We start from the raw sequence: 27,911 nt of genomic DNA, 5'->3' as shown, positions 1-27,911 counted from the left end.
CTGTTTAAAAGTTGGCGCCACAACACCAATTTCTGGCTTGGGTGTAAGAGAATCGCAAGTGCACGAGGCTTGGCCTCTCTGACCTTTTGTCTCCAGGGGCTCCTCTTCACCTTGAGGTCACGACCTGTGCTGAAGAACCATTGGGAAAGTATGCTCCAGATTTGCACTCTTAGCTGAATATCTTTTTGTTAAATATATATTTTTATAGTTTGTGTAATTTGGGGGAGACTTAGCTATTTGGTTGGATCTTTTACTGTTTGTAAATAAATGATTAATATGTTTATTCACAGTCAGTGTTTTCCTTCTTGCTCACCAAACCCATGAACCTGCTTCCACATTAACTGCAATTCAAATTCTTAACAATTTTTGATTGAAAATTGACTTGAAGTTGAATGTGATAATTCACATGGATCTGAACCTCTCATTAGGTGTTTTCGAAAGTGACTGAAATGATGCCTACTTTTTCCATGTATAGGATGAGTCAGTTGTTCTGCAATGTTTTTGTTGGAGTGATGCAATGAAAGGCAAGCAAAGCCGAACGGAAATTGTTCTTTGTTATGGACTTCGCAACAACTTCGTTTCCAGAATGGTGGCTTGGGACCATAAAAGGTAAACGTCATGCTTACCTATTATCTACCACCCCCAAATTCCCATAATATTAATCCCTTCCCAACCTCTTAATCTCACCCACTAACGCACCAAGACCCGGATCCAAATCCTCCATTTACAATAATCACCTAATCCCTTGATACCATCATATTTCTATTCCCCTCACTGCTTTAATCCTCTGAAATTCATTGGCCTCCAAGTCACCTGAGGTTTCAGCCTCCACCCTGACTGTAGTAAGAGACCAGTCATAGACTCATAGAGTAATACAGCACAGAAAGAGACCCTTTGGCCCAACTGGTTCGTGTTGAGTGGAGCATCCTGCCTGCTAATCCCAATTACCCATGCTCAGCCATACTCTTTCAAGCCTTAAATTACACCTATCCAAATGCCTTAAATCAGGGCAAACATGCTGCAGTGTTCCAGGCGAAGGCGGTGTGGGAGAGAACTGGGTTGGGTGCTGGCCGTTGCAGGCAGGCTGTCCTGTAGGTGCTGCTCTCTAGAGCTTGCTCCCAGGGAGACAAGCTGGATTGCCTTTGTTTTTGGAAAAATAGGGTTCCAGAACAACCTCCCATGGCCATCAATCTTCAGGGCCATGTAACTCAGGGACTTGTGCTAATATTATTTAGCGACTGTATGTGCTATCATAACTATATGTGCTATATGTATGTGGTGAACTACATATGCCTGTCTGGACTGCTCCTGTGGCTCCTCCCACAGACCCTTGCTGACTGCTCCTGTGGCTCCTCCCACAGACCCCTGCTGACTGCTCCTGTGGCTCCTCCCACAGACCCCTGCTGACTGCTCCTGTGGCTCCTCCCACAGACCCCTGCTGACTGCTCCTGTGGCTCCTCCCACAGACCCCTGCTGACTGCTCCTGTGGCTCCTCCCACAGACCCCTGCTGACTGCTCCTGTGGCTCCTCCCACAGACCCCTGCTGACTGCTCCTGTGGCTCCTCCCACAGACCCCTGCTGACTGCTCCTGTGGCTCCTCCCACAGACCCCTGCTGACTGCTCCTGTGGCTCCTCCCACAGACCCCTACTGACTGCTCCTGTGGCTCCTCCCACAGACCCCTGCTGACTGCTCCTGTGGCTCCTCCCACAGACCCCTGCTGACTGCTCCTGTGGCTCCTCCCACAGACCCCTGTAAAAGGTGATTGAGGCCTGAGCCCGGCCTCATTCTCCAGGATGTAGTGTTGTTCATTCTTCCAGTCAATAAAAGCCGATATCTCACTTCTTACATCTCAGAGTGAGTTATTGATGGTGCATCACTGTATGAACTGTGTTTTGCAACTTGGCCATAGGGAATGAAGTTTTGTTTAGCTGTATACATATCTACAGAGCTACAGAGCTAGATTCAGTGCCATTTACATAAATAATGAAAAGCATAGCTCTCAACACTGACCCCTGGGGCATACCTCTAATCTCAAGCCTCCAGTCAGAGAATCTACCTACAGCCATGACCTTTTGCTCCCTGTCATTGAGCCAATTTGGAATGCATCTCGTTAGTTCCCCTGAATCCCATATTACCTTGTATTCTAGATCAACCTATCATGTGGGACCTTGTCAAAGATCTTACTAAAGTCCATGGTCAACATCCTTCACCTAGGGTCGTTGTTACCTCTTTGAAAATCTCCAAAAGATTCATCAGTAATGTCCAGTGCGTCTCCTCTCCATTGAGATTCTAGGCACCGATCTATCAGTTCCCAAGACTCCAGATCAACCACACTCTAATCCCTGAGGTTCCAGGTTCAAGTCTTAGAATCCCTAAGGTCTCAATCCCTCTGATACTCCAATCCTCAGGGTTCCAGATGATAGACGTTACAATCCCTTTGGCTCTACATCCTGTCCCCCTTCAATCCCCAAGATTCCACATCCTCCAATCTCTGGATTCCATATTCATTGACCCTCAATCCCTAGCTGAATATTCTAACACAGTCATTCCTGAATTCCATGGAAAACATATATATTTATTTAGTGTTCTCATGTGGAGTAGGCCCTTTCTAACTCTTCAAGCTGTGCCACCCCAGTAATCCCTGACAACCCCAAATTAACCCTAAACTAATGACAGGACAATTTACAGTGACCAGTTAATCTATCGATTTGTCTTTGGACTGTGGGAGGAAATTGGAGCACCAGGGAAAAACCCATACATTCCAGAGGGAGGACGTACAGAGACTTCTTACAGATGGCACCTGAATTGAACTCCATACTCTCCTGCCCCAAGCTGTAACAGCATTGTGCTAACTGCTACGTTGCAGTGGCTCCCATGTTATATGGTGATGTTTAAGAAACACCTTGATAGATGCATGAATATGAAAGGAGTGGAGGGATATAGGTGATACGCAGGAAGAGAACATTTGGTATAATTTGACATCAAAATCAGTACAAAAAGTCGGACAAATGGCTTGTCTAATGCTGTCTAGTTATATGTTCTATGTAGGAGAATGATCTTGTAAATTATAAATAGAAGATGCAATGGAGTTGTACAGAAAATTCATCTATCAATCATTCTTAAATCAAGGAATATCAATACTATGAGCTTCTATGCAATGAGGATAGTTGCAACATAGAGTGACTAATTTATCACTACTACCATTGGGCAGGAGGTACAAAAGCCTTAGGTCCAACACCTAAGTCTTCTTTACCAAGTTCAAAACAGTTATTACTCTACAGCCATCAGGTTCCTGAACTAATGTGGATAATTTCAATCGCCACTGCTCTGAATGGATTCTATGACTTACAGACTCACTTTCAAGGACTCTTTACAAATCATTCTCAGGACTATTTTTTATTTGCAAAGTTTGCCTTTGGCTGTTGGTCAGACTTTGTCTGTTCACTCATAGTTTTTTGTAAATTATATTGTATTTCTTTTCTTTCCTACAAATGCCTGCAAGAAATGAACCTTAAGGTAGTATATAGTAACCCATACATCCTTTGATAACAATTTTACTTTGAACCTTGCTCTTTGCAATTAAGCTGATGCCCTGTCCACCTACTTGAATACTGGGAATGTTCTGTGTCTGCTCAATGGTTGTCCCTAACCCTTGTTCACTGAAGCAGATTCACTGGTTAATGATCTCCCTTGCTCTTTGTGTGATCCTGTCTTGTGTAAATTGATGGCCCTGTTTAGCTGTGTTACAACTATCACTGTTGTTTTTAAAGTAAGCTTTGGATGACAGGTAATACTCACTACATGCAAGAGGTTATGGTAATACAAGTTTTTTTTCTGTTCTCTAATGTAACGTGACTAAAACATCACATTGATGCAGTAAGAGTCCAGATGGACACATGGAAGTTTACTCCGTACCTTCCCCATAAATCGCGCACCAAAAACACCCTTCATGAATAAAATGCCCTATTTTATTTTTGCTATTGGTGCCCACAATTCAGAACATAATTAGTTGACTGTATTGCACCATGGGACATCATAAGTATGTGCAAGATGCTATCAAAAATGTAGTTACTTCTACAGCCTGTGCTTTAGATGATCTAAGGGGTACCTGATAGGCAATATAAAGGGAATTTTGCTCTGCATATCACAATATTGTAATTTATCCGAGTTTGGCAGAGCAAACCCTACACCTTATTCAATGTTCAATGTTTCTGGTATAGTGCTTATTCAAAAATTATAGTGGGAACTTCGTTCTGTGCTTAATTTGTAATATCATGGAATTATTTGAACTGAGGCTTGTTATAGTATTGCTGATATTGGGCTACTCAGTAAGAGTGGAACAAGAACTTACTTGGCCTGAGGTGCACATGTACCAGGACACTTTCAGGTATGATCATTGTGCAAATTATGATGCACCTTGATAAAGTGGGATCGCAAGTTCAATTAAAATGGACTGTGATCTCAGATGTTTAACATGAGGAAGTCTAAAGAAATTAGTTCACAGCAAACAACTCTATATTTTTCAACTGATTCACATGATAACCCCATAAGATGTCAATACTACCATATGTCCTTCAGTCTTTATATCCCCAACAGAATCGCTACTTGAATAATTTGAAGCTCCAAGAAATGCCTGTGGATTTCCAGTCATTCTTGTTTTGCTTGTAATGATCAACATTATATTTAAATCTGAAGATGTTTCTTTAGGACCACTCCATGAGCAAGGAGAATTATCTCCTCAGAGTTATATCTTTCAGAAGATATGTGAAAAGGAAGCAAATTTAGTAGGACCTAAATCCTACAACATGTACTGAAGGTATCCCATTTGTTTTTATTTATATATTTAGAGGTACAGCATGGAACAGGCCCTTCCAGCTCAACAAGTCATCTATTTTACCCCTGCCTAACAGCAGGACAATATACAATGACCAACTAGCCCACTAGCTGGTATGCCTTTGGACTGTGGGAGGAAACCCTTGCACTTCATGGGGAGAACATACAAACTCATTACGGTGCCAGCATTGAACTCTAAACTCCAGAAACCCCCGAGCTGTAATAGTGTTGTGCTAAAACTATGTTACTGTGGCACTCAATTTTGTGATAATTTTGAAATGCATTCAAATGTTCAAACATTTAGATACAGTTGTGGGCAATTACCTAAGACAAAGCTTCTCTGCTGCAGTATCTTGGTCAGAGCTTGTTGCTTCTCAATAGTACCCTAATACCCATCACCATACAACAGGATGGCATTCAGAAATCCTGCCATTATTCAGCCTTGCTATTGAGGATCAGGACTCATTTATGCAGTAAGTTACCATGGATGATTGGATAAGTGCAGATTTTGGAGTTCGCTATAATAAGTTTTGGTATCTTGTCAGTCACTATTCAGACCCATTAAGGATATTTTTGTCATGCAGTTTATTCTAGTTTCCATATTCCAACTGCAAAGCAGAAGTTGCATCTGCAGTACTGTGCAAAAGTCTTTATCACAAGTGGAGAGCGAGTTTGTAAATCTGCTGTGTTCCAAGGATGTTGGGAATAATGAGGGTGGAGTGCCACAGGAGGGGTGTGGGGCAGGTGGTAGAGAAGGAGTGCCTGGGACGGGACGCAGACACACCCAGCCCTGAGGCACCAGGCAAGGTCATTTGATTCCAAATAATTTGTTTATTGATCATAACAGAATCTCTGGTACTTTCCACTCCCTCCCCGCTCCCTTCCCCTTTTCCCAACCATCATTTTCCTCCCACTCTCAGTCCACAACCAGATTTATCATCACTCACATATGTCATGATTTTTTTTTTTTGCAATACCAGTACAATGCAATACTTAAAATTACTAAAGTACTGTACAAAAGTCCTAGGCACCCTAAGCTATATATATCTGCTCTAGACTTTTACACCGTACTGTACTTTGTACTGCAGATTTATGTTCCTGGGTTATAAAGTTATAGAGAGAAGAAAACTACACATGTAAAGAAGGAAGACCTGTCTTGATATGTTATAAATTCATTACGTTATATGTGATAAGTTTCTAACATATGGATATTCTAAAGTGTCTCACTGGGAGTTAAATTGTTTTGCATGATAACCATTGCTGTAATGGAAAAATGCTACAACTAATTTGTGCTGGCAAGATCCCCAAAATGGTAATGGACTAGTAACAAATTAACCTAGAATTAGAGACGATGGTTAAGGTACAGGTATAATAGGCATCAGGATAATAGGCAAATTACCCTTGTTCCACCTTCCATAAAATCAGCAGGAATTTTGGGTCGATGTCTCATTGAAACACCTTCCTCTTCTATTCGATTCCTTGGGTCAAAGCTTATTTGCTTCTACTGCAGTTCTGAAGGATCTGAGATGGCTGATAATGTGAAACACACAGTTATTACATCTGGTGCAGCAGAAAGTGCTAGAAGAGGCGGGTAGGTAGACAGTATGTGAGACCGTGTGCTACTTCGGCTGGTTTCCCTGGCTTACCATGTTCTCCCAAAGAAGAGGCTTGTGGATTTACATAGGTAGGTAGAGATTGCAGCTTTTCAAGGAAACTTTGAAGACATCCCCATAGTAAGTTCTCTGCATCCCTGGTAAATTTTTGACATGATGGAGCACCAGTAGGATTGAGCTTGCTTGAAGAAGGTGGGTGCCTCTGATTGTTGAACATATCTGTAAAACTCCAGCCAGTTGATGAGTAGAGGACTTCAGTACTTGGCCAAGTATGTTCACCCTCCTGAAGGATGCTCTCACATAGGCCTCAGAGACTGAAATCACAGGGTTGTCAAGGGCTTTGGGGGTTCATGAAGGTGTCTCCATGTTCTGTTGACAGAGTGAGCACAAAAGGCATAGATAGAGCTCATCCAGGAGTGAAACCTTGCTGTCGTTTATGTTGCTTGGTTTTGCTTTGTTTTTCCGAAGATTCTGAATGACATTGTGGGGACACATTCATTCTTGAGTCCGTGACAACTGGGATGTATTCATTCAGATCATCTGATAAGTTCTGAGCAAGACAATAGGAAAACTCCAGTACATGTTGTGGGATCATTCAGGTCCTACTGAATTTGGCTTTTTTTGACATAGTTTTTGAAAGAGATATCTCTGACATAATATTTCTTGGTCATGGAATGTTCCAAGAATTCTCCATTTGAAGTTATAAGCAAAACAAGTATGACTGAAAATCCACTGAGGCAGGTCTTGGAGCTTTAAGTTATTGATTTATGTCAGAATAAAATTTATTTCTCAGGATATCATATATTTCAATAGTTGCCTTAAAAATGCAATCATGATTAATTGCAGCTAAAAGTAACAGGCACATTTCTCTGAACATGGCCCCACACATAGGAAATGAGATGAACCACCAGCTAATTTGATTTTTTTAAATTGTTGTTGATTGAGCCTTAAAATCTGGCCATACAACAGGAGAACTTTTTCTTTGAAAAGCAACATGCTATATCCATATTCATCTGAACAAGTAAATGTGACTGAAATGTTAATCCTTCATCTGAAAGGTAATTACTTTTGTGTTCCCACATGATTCCAGTGGCACTCTGACGAGTCACCTTTTACATGCTTGACCTTTGTGGGAGCAAAACTGAAAGGTCACATGGAGCTGCTGTTTGAAATAGAGGCAATTTATTAAAAATTGGAGTTCACTAGGAGACCAGTCAGAGCTGATCTACCTCAGAAAAAAAAGAAATAAAAATAATAATAGTAAGAAGAAGAATAAATAAGCAACAGAAATTAAGAACATGAGACTGAAAATGAGTCCAGTTCAGTGATGGTATGAGTGAAGTTGAGTGAAGTTATCCCCTCTGGTTCAAGAGTCTGATGGTTGAGGGGTAATAATTGTTCCTGATCCTGGTGGTGCAGGTCCTGAGAATCCTGTACCTTCTTTCTGATGACAGCAGTGAGAAGCGATCATGGCCAAGATGGTGAGCGTCCTTGTTGATAGATGCTGCTTTCCTGCTACATCGCTCCATTTAGATGTGCTCAATAGTGGGGAGGACTTTACCTGTGATAGACTGGGCCATATCCACTACCTTTTGTAGGCTTTTCTGTACAAGGGCATTGGTGTTTCATATCAGGCTGTGATACAACCAGTCAATATACTCTCCACTACTCATCTATAGAAGTTTGTCAATATTTTAGATGACATGCTGAATCGATCCAAACTGCTAAGAAAGTAGAGGCACTGCCATGCTCTTTTTGTAGTGGACCCAGGACCGATCACCTGAAAAGATAACACTGGTGAACTTAAAGTTGCTGACCTTCTCTGACTCTGATACTCTGTGAAGGACTGGCTCATGGACATTGGATTTCCTCCTCTTAAAGTCAATAATCATCTCTTTGGTCTTGCTGACTGTGAGTGAGAGGTTGTAGTTGATGGCACCGCTCATTCAGATTTTCAACCTCCTTGCTCTCTGCTGATCCAGCATCAACTTTGATTCTGCCTGTGACTGTGGTATCGTCAGCAAACCTAAATATGGCATTGGAGCCATGCTTAGCTTTACAGTCGTAAGTATGAAGCGAGTGGAGCAGGGGGCTAAGCACACAGTCTTATGGTGCACCTGTGTTGAGGGAGCTTGCAGAACAAGTACTGTTGCCGATCTGAACTGACGGTGGTCTTCAATGAGGATCTAGTTGCACAAGGAGGTACTGAGGCTTAGGGCTTGAAGCTTATTGATCAGTTTTGAGGGGATGACAGATTGAAAGACACGATTTAATCAATGAAAAGCATCCCAATATATGCATCTTTCCTGTCCAAATGTTCCATAATTGAAAGACAAGCCAATGAAATAACATCTGCTGTTGATCTGCTGTGAAGATAAGCAAATTGGAGTCAATCCAAGTCACTTCTCAAGCAGGAGTTGATTTGTTTCATCGCCAACCTCACAAAACACATCCTCATAGTGGATGTAAGTCTTATTGGATGAGGTAGGTTACAACGTCCTTCTTGGGCGCTAGTATAATTGAAGCCTGCTTGAAACAGATGGGTACCTCAGCCTGCCAAAAATAGCTCAGTCAACACTCTAGCCAGTTGATCAGCACTGGTCTTTAATACTCAATCAGGTACCCTATCTGGGTCAATGCTTTCCTTGGTTTCACCCTCCAGAAGGATGCTCTCACATCAGCCTCAGAGACTGAAATCACAGGAACATCGGGGGGTTGTTGGAGTTTATGAAGGTGCCTCCAGGTTTTGGTGATCAAAGTGAGCATAAAAGGCATTGTGCTCATCTGCAAGCAAAGCCTTATAGTCACCCATGTTATTTGGTTTCACTTTGGAGGTGGTGAGAGCACTCAAGCTCTGCCACAGCTGTTGAAAATCCTTCAGCGATTCAAATTTGGTCCAGATTTACCACTTCATTTGTGAGATGGCTTTCTGGAGATTGTATCTGGACCTCTTGGCTTTAATTTGTTGCCAGACCTGAATGGCCTTCAGAAGACTGCAGATGTCATGGTTCATCCAATGGTTATGGTTAAGGAAGACTCTGAATGACTTTGTAGGGACACACTCATCTATGACTTTTTATAAAGTCCATGACAATTGTGGTGTATTTGTTGAGATCCTCTGACAAGTCTTTGAACATGGCACAGTTCACCAACTCAAAGGAATCCTGCAGTCGCTCCTCAGCCTACCCCAACCACCGCTTTGTTGTCCTTGTCTCTGGAGCCTTGCTCTTTTTTATATCTGCCTATATGCAGGTAGGAGTAGGAAGCTAAGTGATCAGATTTCCAGAAATGCGGTCTGGGCATGGATCAATAGGCACTTCCATAAGATATCCATTCCATCTTCATTATTTTACCTTCCTTCCAATGACCCACATCTCCTTAGCCTCATCTCATCTTTTGCTGAAATCTTCATTCTCTGTTTGCTCTTTCTGACCTTAAGCACTCCGATGTTCTTTTGGCTGGCTTCCGAAGTTTCACCATCCATAAACCTGAGATCATCGAAGACTTTATAAGGCTTTTCCTAACCTAAAATAGGATCATTTACCCACTACCTCATGCTCAGCAGTTTATTGCCTCTCAGTCTGACGTCTTCCTATCTCTATACCTACATCCAACCATACCATATCTTAAGATATTTGGGTTCTTCCAATTCTGATTTCTTGTATTTCCTCTTTTAAGTTGCTCTGCTATTTCTAGATGTGCCTTCAACAACAAAGGCCTTAGCAGTAGGATTATTCTAAACTTCTTCACCTTGCTTTTTGCCTTTAATCTGACTCTTGGCTATCTCTTCCAATATTTCTTTATAAGTTTCCTCTTCTGAACTATGAAGTCCTAAGTTTTCAACTGTGTACATTGGAATTGGCCCAATATTAACAGCCTCACTAAACAGGAGCAAACAAAAATAGGTTAGTTTTGGATAACTCACTAAAAGTGTGTCTTAGAGTGTTTTCTGTTTTATTAATTCTTAATATAAATAAAAGTTTCAAAATAATTTTCAATATCTCCATCAAATCTCTTAACATATACTTTTCTGAGGAGTAGAGTCCCAGACAACCCATTGCTCACTGTGCTGCCTGAACAAACAAAGAGCAAATAAGGAAAAATCAGCAAAGCATGTTCTGACTGTTAACTATTGAAAGTTGCATGCATGAATTTATCGTAGAATATGCATAGTTGACCTTATTTAAAAGCAAACAGAAATTTACTTGGCAGTGAGAGAAAATTTATTCAGGACAAGATGAAAAGAGTTTTAACTACAGTTTATGTGCAGCAGCCATGGATGCTGTCATTTAACCTCTGTGTCCCGTGTTTTACTCCCATCTACAATGATAGGATGAAAGGTTTCTCCCTTGTCACTGGCAAGCTGGGAGCAGTTTAAACCATGACAAAAAAGTCACAGATGTGAGTCCATATGATAAGGCTGCATTTGTTTTCTCGCTTCTGGGCAGGCAAGCTCTCCTACCAGTTCATGGCACAGAGCCACTTCCTCAGCAGTAGCCAGCATAACCATTTTTCATTACGGACTGTGGTACTTTCAAGGACCTTCTCCTAATCTCTCACAGCCAACAGAAAATTGCCTCTCAGGCTAATGTTATGCAAATCATTCCTTGGTTTCATATCTGATCAAAGCAACCATATCATGTCACTCAGCTGATGCAGTATTAAGATTGTCGTAGGGACCAGCTGAGGGATTTATTTTATATGCCTGGAAGCCGCTGTGTGTCATTCCTTCTTTGAGAATTATGTCTGATGGATATTTACATAACAAAAACGGTGCACAGACGCCATTCAAAGCTTTAATATATTTAGAGGTTTTTATTTCACATTTTCGTTAATAAAATGTGACAACAGTGAAAATGATATTAGGTGCATTGGTGCAGAGCTTTTTGACTTTGAACCCTCAGTAACACTGTGTTCCATCATTTCATTTTGCCACTTGATGTTAACACCCCAGTGCAGCTACACACACTTCTGGTCTGCCTCCTCGAGATTGCTATTCATGTTCAAGTTTTGATAAAAAGTGCCAGCATGCTGATCAACAATGTAATGCGGGTTTGTTACAAACGATCATTGTGGTGCCATTGCGTTCATTTAACAGCCACTAAACAACCACAGGGTCCTGCCATTGAAGAAAGAATGAATGTGAGATTCTTCACCATGGCCTCTTTATGGAGATATCCATATAGCTAAGCAAATAGTTTTTGAAGGGCACTTACTGAACTGATGCAGAAAGCTCTGTAGCGTATCTATGCATGCCCAGATTCCACCAGCAGCAGGGACAAAAAAAAGCATTTTCTGACTTCTACTCAGGTAAAGCATAGTTTAATTCAAAGCAGGTATGTTACTTACCAGTGATTTTCCTCAGCTCTAACCACAGCTGGAGGATGCTGTTACATTTTCTACAGGCCAACAGAACACACATCAGAGGTAGCTCAGAGAATGTAATTTGAGGTAAAGTCATGAAAGCAATAGAAATTCTTTCACCTATTATATTTGATTTCATAGTCCTAAAGATCTCTGTAATGCCATTTCACTCAAGGGGTTTTACTTAATGAGATAATTCCCATTTTTATTCATTGGTGATTTGGAAGGTGGGCCTAGGGAACCCTCTAGTTCAGGTAGATAAGCACCAGATATTTTATATAGAACAATGCTAAATGAACCTTATGCCTTTTTATCTGATGTAAATGAGATCTTGAGGGGCGGGTGGTCACCAAAATCAATGCCAACACAAAAGCAGGTAAACTTTGTGGCTCTCGTATACAAACAGCAAAATTAAATTTATTGGTCATTCATAATCAATGCAGTGCTCAAGCTGGCAGACACATATTTCAGCCTAATAACAGTGACTCAACCTCTTGAATGCACATTAAGTATGAAGCACTGTAAGCAGACCACAGTTTGTCTGGCTTCAGAGTTGTGTGTCAGACATGGCTATAAGTAGCACTGGGGCCCCACAGGGGACTGTATTGGCTCCCTTCCTGTTTACCCTGTATACCTCAGACTTTATATATGACACTGAATTATGTCATCTGCAGAAATTCTGTGATGACTCAGCAATAGATGGGTGTATAAAGGGAGGACGGGATAATGAATACATGGCCCTGGTGGAGGACTTTGTCAAATGGTGCAAGCTGAATCATCTGCAGAACAACATCAGTCAGACAAAGGAGATGGTGATTGACTTTAGGAAGACTAAACCTGCACTGCTCCCTGTTACTATTGATGATGAAGATGTGGATGTGGTGAGGAGCTGCAAGTACCAGGGGGTGCTCCTGGATGACAGACTTGAGTGGAGGACCAACACAGAGGCTGTGTACAAGGGCTAGAGTAATCTCTACTTCCTGAAAAGACTGAGGCCTCTCCATCACATGTTCTACCAGTCTGTTGTTGCCAGTACAATCTTCTATGTAGTGGTATACTGGGGCAATGGTATCAACACAGGTGATGCCAATAGGCTCAATAAACTGATTAGAAAGTCTGGCTCTGTTATAGAAGGGAAACTGGACACACTGGAGGCTGTGGTAGAACAAAGGACCCTCCAGAAAATCCTGGCAATTCTGGATAATGTTTCTCACTCTGTACATGCCACCTTGGCCGAACAGTGGAGCACTTGTAGTAATAGACTAAGACAACTGTGCAGCTCCAAAGAGAGCTATATGAGGACATTCTTACCCTCAGCCGTCAATCTATAGCTGGGGAAGTGATGACCAACTTCTGTTAGACTGTTTGAAATGGTATTTTTCAAAAATTCTTTCTTACTTCTCTTCTAATATTTGTATACCTGTGCACTTGTAATGCTGCCATGACACAGTAATTTTCTTGGGAATCAATAAAATTTCTATCTATTTTTGTGAGAGCCTTAGTAAAGCTATATTGAATATAGGATCATCAGAACAGAGAAGGAGTATTTAGAAGTGAGGTGACAACACTTTTTTTCCATTGAGAAAGTTATGAAATTTTGTAATTGTTTACTCAGAGCATATGGATGCTCAAAGATTGGGTTAAAATCAATATATCTTTGAATTCAAACATCACATAATATAGGAATCAAATCTTTGATAAAGCCATGAGATAACTGAATGACAGCATTTATGGCCTACTCCTGCTCTTATTTCTCATATATATTCTTAACATGGAGAGAAGAATAGGCTATTTACCCCTTTTAATCAATGAGAGCATGGGTGAAATGTAGCATTCTCCACACGGTGAGAAAATATTTTAGACGTTTGCTAATGTTGGGCCATGCAATGCAGCCCTGTCAAAATTATCAGAACATTAAAATGAACAAATGATGGATATCTCCCAGGCACAATATTCAATTCCATGGCTCATCATCAAATATTAATTTATAAAATTTATATTTCTCTAATATACACGTTTCTTCACTTGCAGATAACCCAGCTAAATAGAGATTTGAATCTTGCATCCTGTTTCCATGAGTATGCGACAGATTCATGATCTCATTATGTTAATAATAGCAGTTTTCCTCCATTAAAATTAGCAGAAGCAAATTTGTTGTGCAATATTAACTACATATCTCAAATTTCATTCTTTCAGAATAGCAACACTAGTTCCATATTCAATCTCAGTTCAAAGGTTCATTTAAAAATAAATTGTCTGATATCCCTTTAAATGAAAATTCCCTTTGAAAATGTACTCAATAAGTGTAGTATGCAATGTTAAAAAAAAGCATGACGGTCAATACATTTAGACATCAAAATAACATATTTTCTAGTAATCTTATTATCATTTACTTCTGTCATTCCCAAGAGTCAGTGTCTGCCTTCCATTCAGATGATATGAAAGGAAAATTCAAGTTTTTATTGTAAGCAGAGTCTACGTTAAATCCATGACTGTGATTGTGACCACGAAGATATTCTGGCCAGCAAATACTGGGAATAGTACTGTGGGCCATTGATTTCCGGGCTGAAGACGAGCAGCGTTGCATTTACTGATATGGCTTTGTCTGCAGGTGCAGTCTAAAAATATACAGCTTTGCTGACTTGGAACATACACTGTAGCTTGTCAGCTATTTTTAGCTATGGTTCTCAATGAATTGACTACTGAAGCAGAAAGCACTCACTTCAAACTGTCTCTGCCCCTGTACTGAAGAAAAATGGAAATTAGGGTTGAATTCCAACTTTTGGGAAGATATAAGCTGAATAACAAAACTTCCTTGGATGCTAAAAATCTTCCCCATTTTTTGCTTTAATCCTGTGTCTTGTACTTCAGTCTTATAGAATCATTGAATACTAGAGCACAGAAACAGGCCCTTTGGCCCATCTAGTCCATACTGAACCATTAATATGCCTAGTCCCATCAGCCTGCCCTCTGACTATAGCCCTCTATATCCCTCCCATCAATGTACCTATCCAAATTTCTCTTAAATGTTGCAATCAAATCTGCTTCCATCACTTGCACTAGCAGTTTTGTTCCACTGTCACCACCCTCTAGATGAAGAAGAACTCCCTCATGTTCCCTTAAACATTTCACCTTGACTCTAGTTGTAGTCTCAACCAACCACAGTGGAAAAAGCCTATCTTTACCATTCATAAAAATTTACCCTTTCTATACCCTTCATAATTTTGTACACCTCTAATCAAATCTTCCCTTAATCTTCTACATTCTAGGGAGTAAAGTTCTAACCTATTCAACTTTTCTCTATAACTCAAGTCCTCAAGTACCAGCAACATCCTTGTTAAATTTTCTCTGCATTCTTTCAATCTTATTTACATCTTTTCTGTAGGTGGATGACCAAAAACAGCACACAATACCCCAAATTGGGCCTCATCAACATCTTATACAATTTCAATATAACATCCCAATTCCTGGACTCAATACATAGACTTATGAAGGTCAATGTGTCAATGGCTTTCTTTATGACCATATGTACATGTGACACTACTTTCCAGGAATTATTCCCAGATCCCTTTGTTCTACTGTACTCCTCAGCACCCTACTATGTGGTCCACTATGTGGTCCTCCAAAAACTCAACACCTCACACTTGCCTGCATTAAATTCCATTTGTGCCATTTTTCAGTCCTTTTTTCCAACTGTTCCAGATTCCACTGGAAACTTTATTAGTCTTCCTCACTGTCCACTACACCCCCCAATCTTGGTGTCATCCACAAACTTGTTGATCCAGTTAACTACATTATCATTTAGATTGTTGATAGATTACAAACAACAATGTTACCCTTGACAGTCCACTAGTCACAGGTCTCCAGTCAGACAGAGCAACTATCTACTACCACTATCTGGCTTTTCCCACAAAGCTAATGTCTAATCCCACATCTTGATTACCTCATTTTGACTGCCGAGCAACTGAACCTCCCTAACAAATTTCCTAGGCGGGACCGTGTCAAAGGCCTTGCTAAAGTCCTTGTAGACAGCATCTACTGCCTTGCCTTCATCAACTTTCCTGGTAACTTCCTCAACAAAATCTATAAGATTGGTTAGATATGACCTACCACACACAAAGCCATGGCGACCATCCCCAATTATTCCAAGCCTATCCAAATACTCAAATCTGGGCCATTGGGATACCTTCCAATAACTTACCCACTACTGATGTCAGGCTCACTGGCCTATAATTTCAATAGACAATAGGTGCAGAAGTAGACCATTCGGCCCTTCGAGCCTGCACCGCCATTTTGAGATCATGACTGATCATCTACTATCAATACCCAGTTCCTGCCTTGTCCCCATATCCCTTGATTCCCCTATCCATAAGATACCTATCTATCTCCTTCTTGAAAGCATCCAGAGAATTGGCCTCCACTACCTTCCGAGGCAGTGCATTCCAGACCCCCACAACTCTCTGGGAGAAGTAGTTTTTCCTTAACTCTGTCCTAAATGACCTACCCCTTATTCTCAAACCATGCCCTCTGGTACTGGACTCTCCCAGCATCTGGAACATATTTCCTGCCTCTATCTTGTCCAATCCCTTAATAATCTTATATGTTTCAATCAGATCCCCTCTCAATCTCCTTAATTCCAGCGTGTACAAGCCCAGTCTCTCTAACCTCTCTGCGTAAGACAGACCAGACATCCCAGGAATTAAGCTCATGAATCTATGCTGCACTTCCTCTACAGCCAGGCTTGTTCTTAGATCCTTTCTTAAGCAGTGGAACAACATTAGCTATCCTGCAATCTTCCAGCACCTCACTTGTGGCTAAAGATATTTTAAGTGTTTCTGCTAGGGTCCCTACAATTTCTACACCAGCCTCCCACAAGGTATAAGGCAGGGGTGTCAAACTCATTTTAGGTCACGGGCCGGATTGAGCAAAATGCAGCTTCATGTGGGCCGGATCAGTCGGACGCGTGCGAACGCAGCTTTCGTTGCCTCCGTTTTTTCAGCCTGCTCTCATGTGTCTCAGTCTCTGCTATAACTACAAAGTGTTTCACTTTACAAATTCCGTTTCTTATGAAGAAGACTGCCGAGCAAGACTGCCGAATAAACACTAAAAACCCTGAAAACCTGGTACCTGAATAAACTCAGCATTAGCCATATCATACGCCATAGGCGCTTCAATTACTGGGGCCAGCTTTAATAGTAATTAGATATTATCTCGCGGGCCAAAGATAATTCCACCGTGGGCCGGATTTGGCCCGCGGGCCTTGAGTTTGACATATATGGTGTAAGGAAACACATTGTCAGGCCTTGGGGGCTTTATCCACCATAATTTGTCTCAAGACGGTAACCACTTCCTTTTCTGCAATCTGTATAGAGGGCATGACTTTATTGCTGCGTTGCCTCACTTCTATAGACTGTTTGCAACTCCTAAGTAAATACAGATGCAAAAAAATCCATTTACGATCTCTATCTCTTTTGGTTTCACACATTGATCACCACTCTGATCTTCCCCAGGACCAATTTTGTCCCTTGCTATCCTTTTATCCTTTTGCTGTTAATATATCTATAGAAGCCCTGAAGATTCTCCTTCTCCTTGTCTACTAGAGCAACCTCATGCTTTCTTTTAAAATTCAAAGTACATTTGTTATCGAAGTATGTATACTTATACAAATGTGGATTTGTCTTTTTCCAGGCAACCACAAAACAAAAAAAAGAACAATAGAGCCCATTAAACAAACCCACACAACAAAGACCGTCAAACACCCAACGTGTGAAACAAAGAACAAACTGCAAATAATAAAAAAGTAAACAAATAACACACAGAATATTGACCAAAAATGAGTCCACAGCCACCAAGCCAGTTCAGTGCTGAGGCAAGTGAAGCTGGTCCAGGAGCCTAATGGCCGCAGGCCATAGCCATAGAGTCCAGTCAGCCCTGAGGAGAGTGCAAGCCATAACAGCAGAGTCAGCCCTCCTGATGTCCTTCACTTGCATTTCTTAAACTCAAGTAACCCATTTGTTCCTGTCTGCTATATCTGCATACAAACTTGACCTTTCTTCAACTTAGGATCTCAACCCAAGGATCAAACCTATCCTTTTCCATAATTACCTTGAAACTAAAGAGATATGTACTTGGAAGACATCTATGCACTGACTATGGCAACTTTCCTGAAGACATTAACAACCTCTGTCCATCCGGCCCTTTTACAGCATGGGAGTCCCAGTCAATAAGTGGAAAGTTAAAATCACCTACTGTCACATCCTTAAGTATCTTTCAACAGTCTGCGATCTTTTTACTAACTTGTTCCCCTAAATGCCAGGTTGTCTATGATATAATTCCAATAATGTGGTCATACCTTTCCTATTCCTCAGGTCTACCCGTAAAGCCTCTCTAGATGAACTTTCCAGACCGTCCTGTCTGAGCACAGCTGTGACATTTTCCCTGACTAGTAATGCCACCCCTCCCCCTTTAATCCCTCCCACTCTATCATGACTAAAACAACTGAACCCCAGAACAATGAGCTGGCAGTCCTGCTCCTTGCACAGCCAAGACTCACAATTGGTTAAAATGTCACAATTCCATGTGCTGATCCATGCGCTAAGCTCATCTACCTTTCCTACAATACGTCTTGCATCGAAATTTACGCAGCTCAGAACATTAGTCCCACCACGCTCAACCTTTTGATTCCTGACTTTTACAAAGGCATAACAACATCTTTCTCCAAATTCACTTCACTATCTGTTCTGGGGCCCTAGTTCCCATCCCACTCTAGTTTAAACCCTACCCCGTGCAGCACTGGCAAACCTTCCCACTAGGATATTAGTCCCCCTCCAGTTCAGCTGCAAACTGCCTCTTCTGTACCCGTCCCACCTTCCCTGGAAGAGAACCCAATGATTCAAAAATCTGAAGCCCTTCCTCCTACACCATCTCCTTAGTCATGTGTTGAACTGTATGATCTTCCTAATTCTGGCTTCACTAGCAAGTGACACAGGTAGCAAACCTGAGATTACAACCTTGGAGTTCCTGTCCTATAGCTTAGCATCTAACACCCTGAACTCATGTGGACCACAACCTCTGGCTGCTTACCCTCACACTTAAGAATGCTGTGTGCTCAATTTGAGATGTCCCTGACCCTAGCACCCAGGAGGCAACATACCATCTGGGAATATTGTTCTCATCCACAGAAATTCCTGTCTGTTCCTCTGACCAAGGAATCCCTTATCACTACTGCTCTTCTCCCCCCTCCCTTCTGATCCACAGAGCCAGACTCTGTACCACAGTCCTGACCAATGTGAGTTTCCTTTGCTAGGTCATTCCCCACCCTCCCAACAGTATCCAAAGCAGTATACCTGTTGTTGAGGGGAACTGCCACAGGGGTACTCTCCACTGGCTGCCTATCTCCTTTCTCCATCCTAATAATCACCCAGTTACCTGTGCCCTGCACCTTGGGTGTAACTAGTTCCCTGCATGCCCTGTCTTTCAATCCCACAACCTCCCAAATGACCCAGAGTTCATTCAGTTCCAGCTCCAACTCATTATAAGGGCTATTAGAAGCTGCAGCTGGATGCATTTCAGCAAGGTGTTGACATCAGGGACACTGATGCTCTTCCTACCTTCTCAATCCTTCAGGAGGAGGGTTTCACTCTTCTGCCAGGCATCCCCACTGCTCTAAATGAACAATAGGAAAGAAAGAATAAATAGTGAAAAAAATCTACCTGTGGCCTAAGCCTCTCCTCACACCAACACTGGCCCACTCATACAATGACCATTCTGCTTTTTATCGGACCTTTTCAATTGGCCTAATTATGTGCAGTCCAATGTCTCTTCTGGAACTGTGGTGCACAAATGATGCTGGCTCCCCCCACTGCTTCCCCCCCATTTCCTTCTGTTAAACTCTGTCCCCCTTGTTAAACTCTCTCCCCCATACACAATCCAATCTCTCCTTGGGAACTGTGGCACACAAAATTTACCAACTATCCCCACTCACTTCTTTTAAATTCTCTGTGCCTCTACGCAATCCAATGTCTCCTTGGGAACTGTGGCGCACAAAATGTGTTGACTTCCCCTGCTCGCTTCTTTTAAACTTGCTCTCTAAGTACGCAATCCAATGTCTCCTCAGGAACTGGGGCACGCAAAAAGATGTCAAAGACCATGTTTATAGTGTGCATTCTTCAAATTGACAGTGATTGCTGGCAAAAATACCTGAACAAACAATGTATCTGTCTATATTAGCCTGATATTCCAACAGATGGTCCATAGCATTCAGCAAGAATTTCTCAGAAGGAGGGATTCCACGAAAATAAGGGACAATTTGTTGTTAACAAAGGAGATTAGGTGTAATATTAATTTGCAACATAGGGTACATGAAGGAGCAAGGTTTAGGGGTAGGCCAGAGTACTCAAAAGCTTTTAGGATTCAGCAGTGAAAGACAAATATAAGAAGAGGTTGAAATGATAGTGAGAGAAAACTTATGGGTAATATCAAAAAAACAGGAAAATAGGTAAAAAGATATTTAAATAGGATATACTGTATAAATAGGAATAAAGGTAGCTAAGGTAGGTGAGGAGCCTCTAAGAGAGTGAAGCTGGTGAATTTTCTAACAGGAAACAAAGGAGTGGCAACTGTTTTAATCAATTATCTCTGTGGAGGATGTTGCAAATCCCTACCATAACAGATGGTTTAATTTCAAATAACAAGGAAAAACTTGTAAAAATCTAATCACAAGTCATAAAGTCACAGGAATAAAGGTGGACAAATCACTGGGACCTGATAGCCTGATAGCCTTTAAAGGAACTGGTTGCAGGAATTGTGAACCCATTGGTTATTTTTTTAACTTTTCTAATTTAAACTATCTAAATTATGTGAGGACAGCAAAAGCTCATAAGATATCAACGTGATTCCCTTGTTCCAAGGTGGCGAACTCTAGACCAATTATTTTAACATCTATTTTAGAGTCAATAATCAAAAAATAAATAAATAAATGCTTAGGAAAGCTAAATATAATCAAAAATAGTCAACATGGTTTTATGAAAGATAAATGTTTGACTAATTTGCATGATTTATTTGAGAACAAACTGGGAAGAGTTAACAGAAGGGAACCTGTAGATGCAGTGTATTGACATTTCCAAAAGATATTTGTTAGTGCTACATAACAGCTTGATAAATAAATTAAGAGCCATAGGCATTGAAGAAAGTGTGTGAACATGAATTGAAAACTGACTATTGTGTGGCTGAATCAAAAAGAAGTGGGATAAATGGGTCATTATCAAGTTGGAAGGACATAACTAGCAGAATACTCCAGAGATCAGCTCTTGGTCCTCAGCTGTCCATGACTTACATTAATGACCCGGAGGAGGGAATGAAAATTAAGGTTTCCAAGCTGCTGATAATACAAAAATAGATGGATTGTGATTCTGCAACATGACATAGATAGACTGAGTGAGTGGGTGAGTGAACACCTGGCAAATATAGCTTTATATGGGGAAATGTTAAGGTTATGCACTTAGGTAAGGGGCATCAAAAGGTGGATTTAAGTGGAGAAGTACAGGGTGATCTAGATGCTCTAGTACATGAATTATAAAATGTCAGCAGATGGCTCCAACAAGTAGTTAGGAAAGCAAATGAAAAACTTTTAATTTAAATTAGTGAGTTTTCTGAACAGTTGTGTAGGGTGTTGATGAGGAATATTGTACACAGTTTGATCCCTTTACCTATAAAGGGACTTGAGGGAAGGTAGTGTTGGAGACAATCCAGATGAGATTCACTGATATGAGAGGATTGTCCTACCAGGAGAATTTGATAGCTTGGGTCATTATTACTTGTAGTTTAGAAAAATGAGGAGCGACCTTATTCAAACATATAAGTTCCAAGGGAGAGCTTAGCAGAGTCAGTGGAGGAATGTTTTCTCGAATGGGAGAATCACAAAAAAATGTCCATATCTACAAAGTTAGGGACTGGTCGTTTAAACTGAGGTGCACAGCCGTGTCCTTAGACAGAGCATAGTCAATTACTGGAATCCTCTTCAGCAGATCAGGAGATATATTTAAGGTGGAGACTGATAAATATTTGAAAGATCGAGGTATTGAAGGTTATGAGGAATTGGTACTGATGTGGAGTTAAGGCCAACATGTATCAGCCTTTGATTGTCCCTATTTTGTTGTGTCTTGTGCCTTTATGTTACTCTAAAAGTCACTAAAGTGTTTAGAAGCAACATTCAGTAGCAGTATGGGTGATTAATTTGGTTGAAGGAATAGATTTGTGGTCTACAGGGAGTTTGTGGTGGAACAAAAGAGGTTTGAAGATGGATAAATCACTTCCAGTTTTTCTGGACTTGCTTTGGAGACCAGAAAATGAGAACATCAGAAATAAATCTTTCAAATTTACTCCATCAGTAAAAAAGATTACGGCAGATTCTCAACCGTCCTGCCTGACATCCAAATCTCTAGCATTCAATCTAGGGAATGCTCGACAACTGAAAACCTATAGTCCTCTGGGGTTGAAAAATCCAAAACTGTACCATCTTCTATCTAAATAGAAGTAATTTCTTCTTCTATCTGTCCTGTTATAAGGCTAACACCATATCCTGAGAAAATAACCTTGAAAGTTCATGCATGAAAGGTTAAAATATAAGGGATCCAGGATGAACTACAAAAGTGGATACGTAATTGGCCTGATAGTAGAAAGCAGAGGGTAGTGGTGGAAATTCGTTTATCAGAGTGGAGACTGATGACAAGTAGCGCACCACAGGGAGTGGTATTAGTGTTAGGTATTAGGGCTCATTAGTGTTTGTCATCTATGTAAACAATTTGGATGAGAATATACAAGGTGTGGTTAGTAAGCTTGCATATGACACTAAATTAGTTGGTATTGTACACAGTGAAAAAGGTTATTGAAAAGTCTAGGGGAACTTGGATCGGTTAGTGGGCTAAGAAATGAAAAATGGAGAACCTACAAACTAATTACAGGCAACTGCAATCTTCATACCTAAATGAATAGGGCCTTCTTTTGGTCGAGGTCGAGCTTTATTGCGTCCTAGCTGTTTACGTGATACATAAGATAGTATGCAGGCCAGGGCAGTATGATATGGTAAGAAAGCTGCTGCCATGTATCAGGCTCCCCCTCTCCATGCAGCTGATAAAGGGATTGAGTCCAAAGGGATGGCAGAGACCGATACAGTTTGACACCAGCGGCATCGTAGGAGTTGCCGTTCAGTGTCGAACTCAATATGGGACTACCTTAGGGACTCCAGCTGTGGATGTTTCCTTGGGGTTTATTCCCAAAACCTTCCCCATGAATGGGTTTAGCTGCAAGGTAGTGGAGGTCTGAGCTGTCAACCATGGCCCATCTTTGCCCCTTCTCCTATAAGTAGAAATGGTTCTGCTGGGCTTAGTAGCTAACCCACACATGAAGGCCAGGAGTTGGACTCGGTTGTCAGAGGCTATTTGAGGTGTACGCCATTGGGAGTATTTAATAGGTAGTGAGAGCTTATCCCTATTATCTCCCCCTGGCTACAACCTTAAGGAACCACCAAAGTGAATTATCATACTACAATTCACTTGCCTGGTCACTCATCATCTACATATTAATTGTGCATATTATCTGGAGAAGTTTCGCCTGTGTGAACTGTCTCTGGGAAGCTGGCTCTATCCTGAATCATGCAGTGCAGAGCCCTTCTAATAATGGATAGGTAGCTTTGCTCTCTGAATTGTTTTGAGAACTAGTTAAGAATATAAGAAATAATAAGAATGTTAGAACATCGAAAAGATAGCTACAAAGTGAGTTCCATTTTTTCCTCATATTATTGAGATAATCTGGACTATTTCATGAATAATTCAGATTATCTCAATTACATGAGAAAAAAATGAACTCACTTTGTAAACACGAGGAAATCTGCAGATGCTGGAAATTCAAGCAACAACACACACAAAATGCTGGTGGAACACAGCAGGCTAGGCAGCATCTATAGGGAGAAGCGCTGTCAACGTTTTGGGCCAAGACCCTTCGTCAGGTCTAACTGAAAGGAAAGATGGTAAGAGATTTGAAAGTAGGAGGGTGAGGGGGAAATGCGAAATGATAGAAGACCGGAGGGGGTGGGGTGAAGCTGAGAGCCAGAAAGGTGATTGGCAAAAGGGATACAGAGCTAGAGAAGGGAAAGGATCATGGGACAGGAGGACTAGGGAGAAAGAAAGGGGGTGGGGAGCACCAAAGGGAGATGGAGAACATAAAAGGCAAACACGAGGAAATCTGCAGATGCTGGAAATTCAAGCAACACACACAAAATGCTGGTGGAACACAACAGGTCAGGCAGCATCTATAGGGAGAAGCACTGAACACCTAAACTCTGTCTGCCAGAGAAAGCAGGATCTCCCAGTGGCCACACATTTTAATTCCACGTCCCATTCCCATTCTGATATGTCTATCCATGGCCTCCTCTACTGTCAAGATGAAGCCACACTCAGGTTGGAGGAACAACACCTTATCTACCGGCTGGGTAGCCTCCAACCTGATGGCATGAACATTGACTTCTCTAACTTCCGTTAATGCCCCTCCTCCCCTTCTTATCCCATCCCTGATATATTTATCTTTTTCCCCCTCCTTTTTTTTTCTCTCTTTCTGCCCATCACTCTGCCTATCCTCCATCTCCCTCTGGTGCTCCCCTCCTCCTTTCTTTCTCCCTAGGCCTCCCGTCCCATGATCATTTCCCTTCTCTAGCTCTGTATCCCTTTTGCCAATCACCTTTCCAGCTCTTAGCTTCATCCCACCCCCTCTAGTCTTCTCCTATCATTTTGCATTTTCCCCTCCACCTCCTACTTTCAAATCTCTTACTATCTTTCCTTTCAGTTAGTCCTGACGAGGGTCTCGGCCCAAAACGTCGACAGAGCTTCTCCCTATAGATGCTGCCTGGCCTGCTGTGTTCCACCAGCATTTTGTGTGTGTTGCTCACTTTATAGCTATCTTTTTCATTCAAATGAAAAAAATTAGGGGATATCCAAACTGCCATCAAATAGCAACTACCGGTAGTTTTTTTCCCCCCCTGAATAAGTGCAAAGAATCTGGAAGTTCACACTGTTTATTCCTCTCCCTAGATGCTGCCTAACTTGCTGAGTTCCTCCAGCAATTTGTGTGTGTTGCTTAAGATTTCCAGCATCTGCAGAATCTCCTGTGCTTGTTGAAGATCACACTGCACTGTCAGACACACAAGGAGCCCCATGTGGCTACCAGCTGTGCTGAAGTTTGGGATTTCCATGATTGTGCGGGTTAATATGGGAATCCCAAACTTATGCACGGTTGCAGGGGTATGCCAGGAAATGCTCTTGGGGAACATTTTGCATTGTGCTAGCAGTTTACTTCCCACCCAGCTATTTATCATCAGCAAAGCTGGATGCATTACACTCGGTTCCTTTATCCAAGCTGTTAATATCGATGGCTTGTAGCCGAGAACCAAAAAACTGATCCCAGTAATAGTCTGAACATTCCCATCAGCCAGACTCACATTACCCCAATTTTCTTTTTCATTAAAGCAGCAGAGTTGCCATGATCCTAATTAATGCTACAGGCAACTGCCAATCTCAACCTCAGCATGACCGTTAAGCAACCTAATGGTCTTCAATCTGTTAAGAGTGTCCCTCTGGAAGTTTATCTTCAATATAGAACAAGGCTAGTTTATATTTAAAATCAGAACATATGCTCAGAGAAATATCCCTCATAAATATCCCTATTATAAGTTCCTGTTTATTTATACATGATTACCAATTTAAAGACAATTAATTTCATTTTAAAATCAAACATTCTGCAGTCTTGCCCGAGTCAGAATGTTGAGTCTAAACCTCACACCAGACATCTGAATATATACCTTGGACTGACACTTTACTGTAGTACTATCTTTCTGAAGAGAACTATAGACATGTAAAGCAACACACAATTGCTGGAGGAACACAGCAGGTCAGGCAGGATCTATGAAGGGGAATGAATAGGTGACACTTCAGGCCATGACCCTTCATCAGAACTGAAAATTAGGGAGGAGAAGCCAGAATAAGAAGGTTGGGGGAGGGAAAGGGTCACCAACTAGCTGGTGATAGGTGAAATCAGGTGAGGGGAAAGGTGGGTGGGTGAAGGAGGGGAATGAAGTGAGAGCTGGGAGATGATCGGTGGAAAAGGTAAAGGAATGAAGTCGAAGGAATCTGATAGGAGAGTGGACCATCAGAGAAATTGAAGGAGGAAGGGACCAGAGCAGTACAACACCTGTTCTGATATTGTCCTCCAGGCACGTAACTATGGTGATTCCTCTGATTCCAGGTTGACAGATATCTCTGACTGAACCAGCATCAGATAAACACAGGCAAGGAAACCTCCTTCTGATTACTACCTCCTGTCCTTCCTCACCTTTGCTTCTCTGTGGTGAAGTGAGCACTGAAAACAGTAAGAGCACAAGACCTATTTTGACTTGAAGTCTTCGATATCCACCACCGAGAGTGGCTTGATTGCACCAGTACAGACTGATCTGACTGAGCCGTGAAGGATGTCGCTGCCAAAGTGATTCTGTATTGGTTAGTGACTGAACCAAGACTGGGCATTAGACTATATCTGTCTAAGATAACAGAAGAGGACTACCTTGTGGAGGTAATGTGGAGACAATGTCCCATCTTCTCATTGAGTACACATTCTATGTTTTCTGTGGGACAACAAAAGTGCTGAAATGCAGTAGACTCAGAACAGATTTAGCATATCAGAAAAGGCTATCCTGTAGACTATCAGTAGCAGAAATACATATTACAAGTATATATATAAACTCATCACATGGGATACTCCTCCCCTTGCCATTGCCACCCTTGTTCAATGAGGAGTGCAGAAACAGCGTCAGGCATACGGAAAAATGATGACCTATCAGAGAAACCAGTCATCAAGCAAGTCCATGTGATCTCAAAAACTTTAGAAGCAATGTGGATGCTGGAAACTGAAACAAAACCTAAAAATATATTTTCTGATCTCAGGAAATGTCTAAGAGCGACGGATACAGCAAAGGCCAAAGGACCAGACAACATCCTCGCCATAGTGCTGAGGACCTGCACTTCAGAACCGGCTGCTCCTCCAATCAATCTGTTCCAAAACTGGCATCTATCCAGCCTTGTGAAAAATTGGCACACATGTATTCTGCCCATCATTCAAGTAGCGGACAGCAACACGGTCTGCACCTACAGTGAATGCAGAGGCATCCTCTGGATCAGGGGCTCCCAACCTGAGGCATGGCTCCGTGATATAAGAAAGGTTGGTAGGCCCTGATCTAGAAGGTAATCCCAGTTTGCTCTCCAGTGTTACAATCAGATGCCAAGTACTTCCTGCTGCTCATTTTCCATCATTTGTCTTTGTAAATAATCTGCAGCTATACAAAGTCTTAAAGTTGCTGAAAGATATCACAAACTGCTTATAATCATTGAAACACCCACAAAGTGATTTGGGAGCTCAGCAGGTAAAGCAGCATCCCATGGAAATGAATAAACAGTTGACGGTTCAGGCGGAGATTCTTCTTCAGGACTGGAAAGGAAGGGGGAAAGGTGGGGGAAGGGGAAACAGGCTAGATGGAAAGTGATAGGTGAAGTCAGGTGGGTGGGAAAGGCCAAGGGCTGGAGAGGAAGGAATCTCATAGGAGAGGAGAGTGGACCATAGGTGAAAGGGAAGGAGGAGGGGACCCAGGAGGAGGTGATAGGCAGGTGAGAGGAGGTACGAGTCCAGAGTAGGGAATAGAAGAGGGGAGGGGGATGGAAAAAATTATCTGCTCTAGCAGGGATGGCCAACCTATGGCGCATGCGCCAAAAGTGGCACATTGGATGATTAGAAGTGGTGCATTGCCCCCCAGTGATAATAATAAAAAAGTAAGCCTACTCATGCATAACCAAAAACCGATTTGTAGAAAAAAAATCTCTAACAGGAATTCATGTAGCTTAGAGCTAGAAATGGGTTTTACTGAGAATAAATCTAAAACTTAGCAATTGTTTTTAGTGATTTTATTATTTTGTGCACATCTTTTGGCGAATGTTATCTTCTTTCACATTAATCTGTTTTCAATTAAAAAATGTTCAATGAGTCAAACTAGGAAAGAAGAACTT

Source organism: Hemitrygon akajei, chromosome 1, assembly GCF_048418815.1.
Source record: "Hemitrygon akajei chromosome 1, sHemAka1.3, whole genome shotgun sequence".
Lineage (NCBI taxonomy): Eukaryota > Metazoa > Chordata > Chondrichthyes > Myliobatiformes > Dasyatidae > Hemitrygon > Hemitrygon akajei.
The sequence above is the reverse complement of the archived record's forward strand: the minus strand, read 5'-3'. Positions refer to the sequence as shown.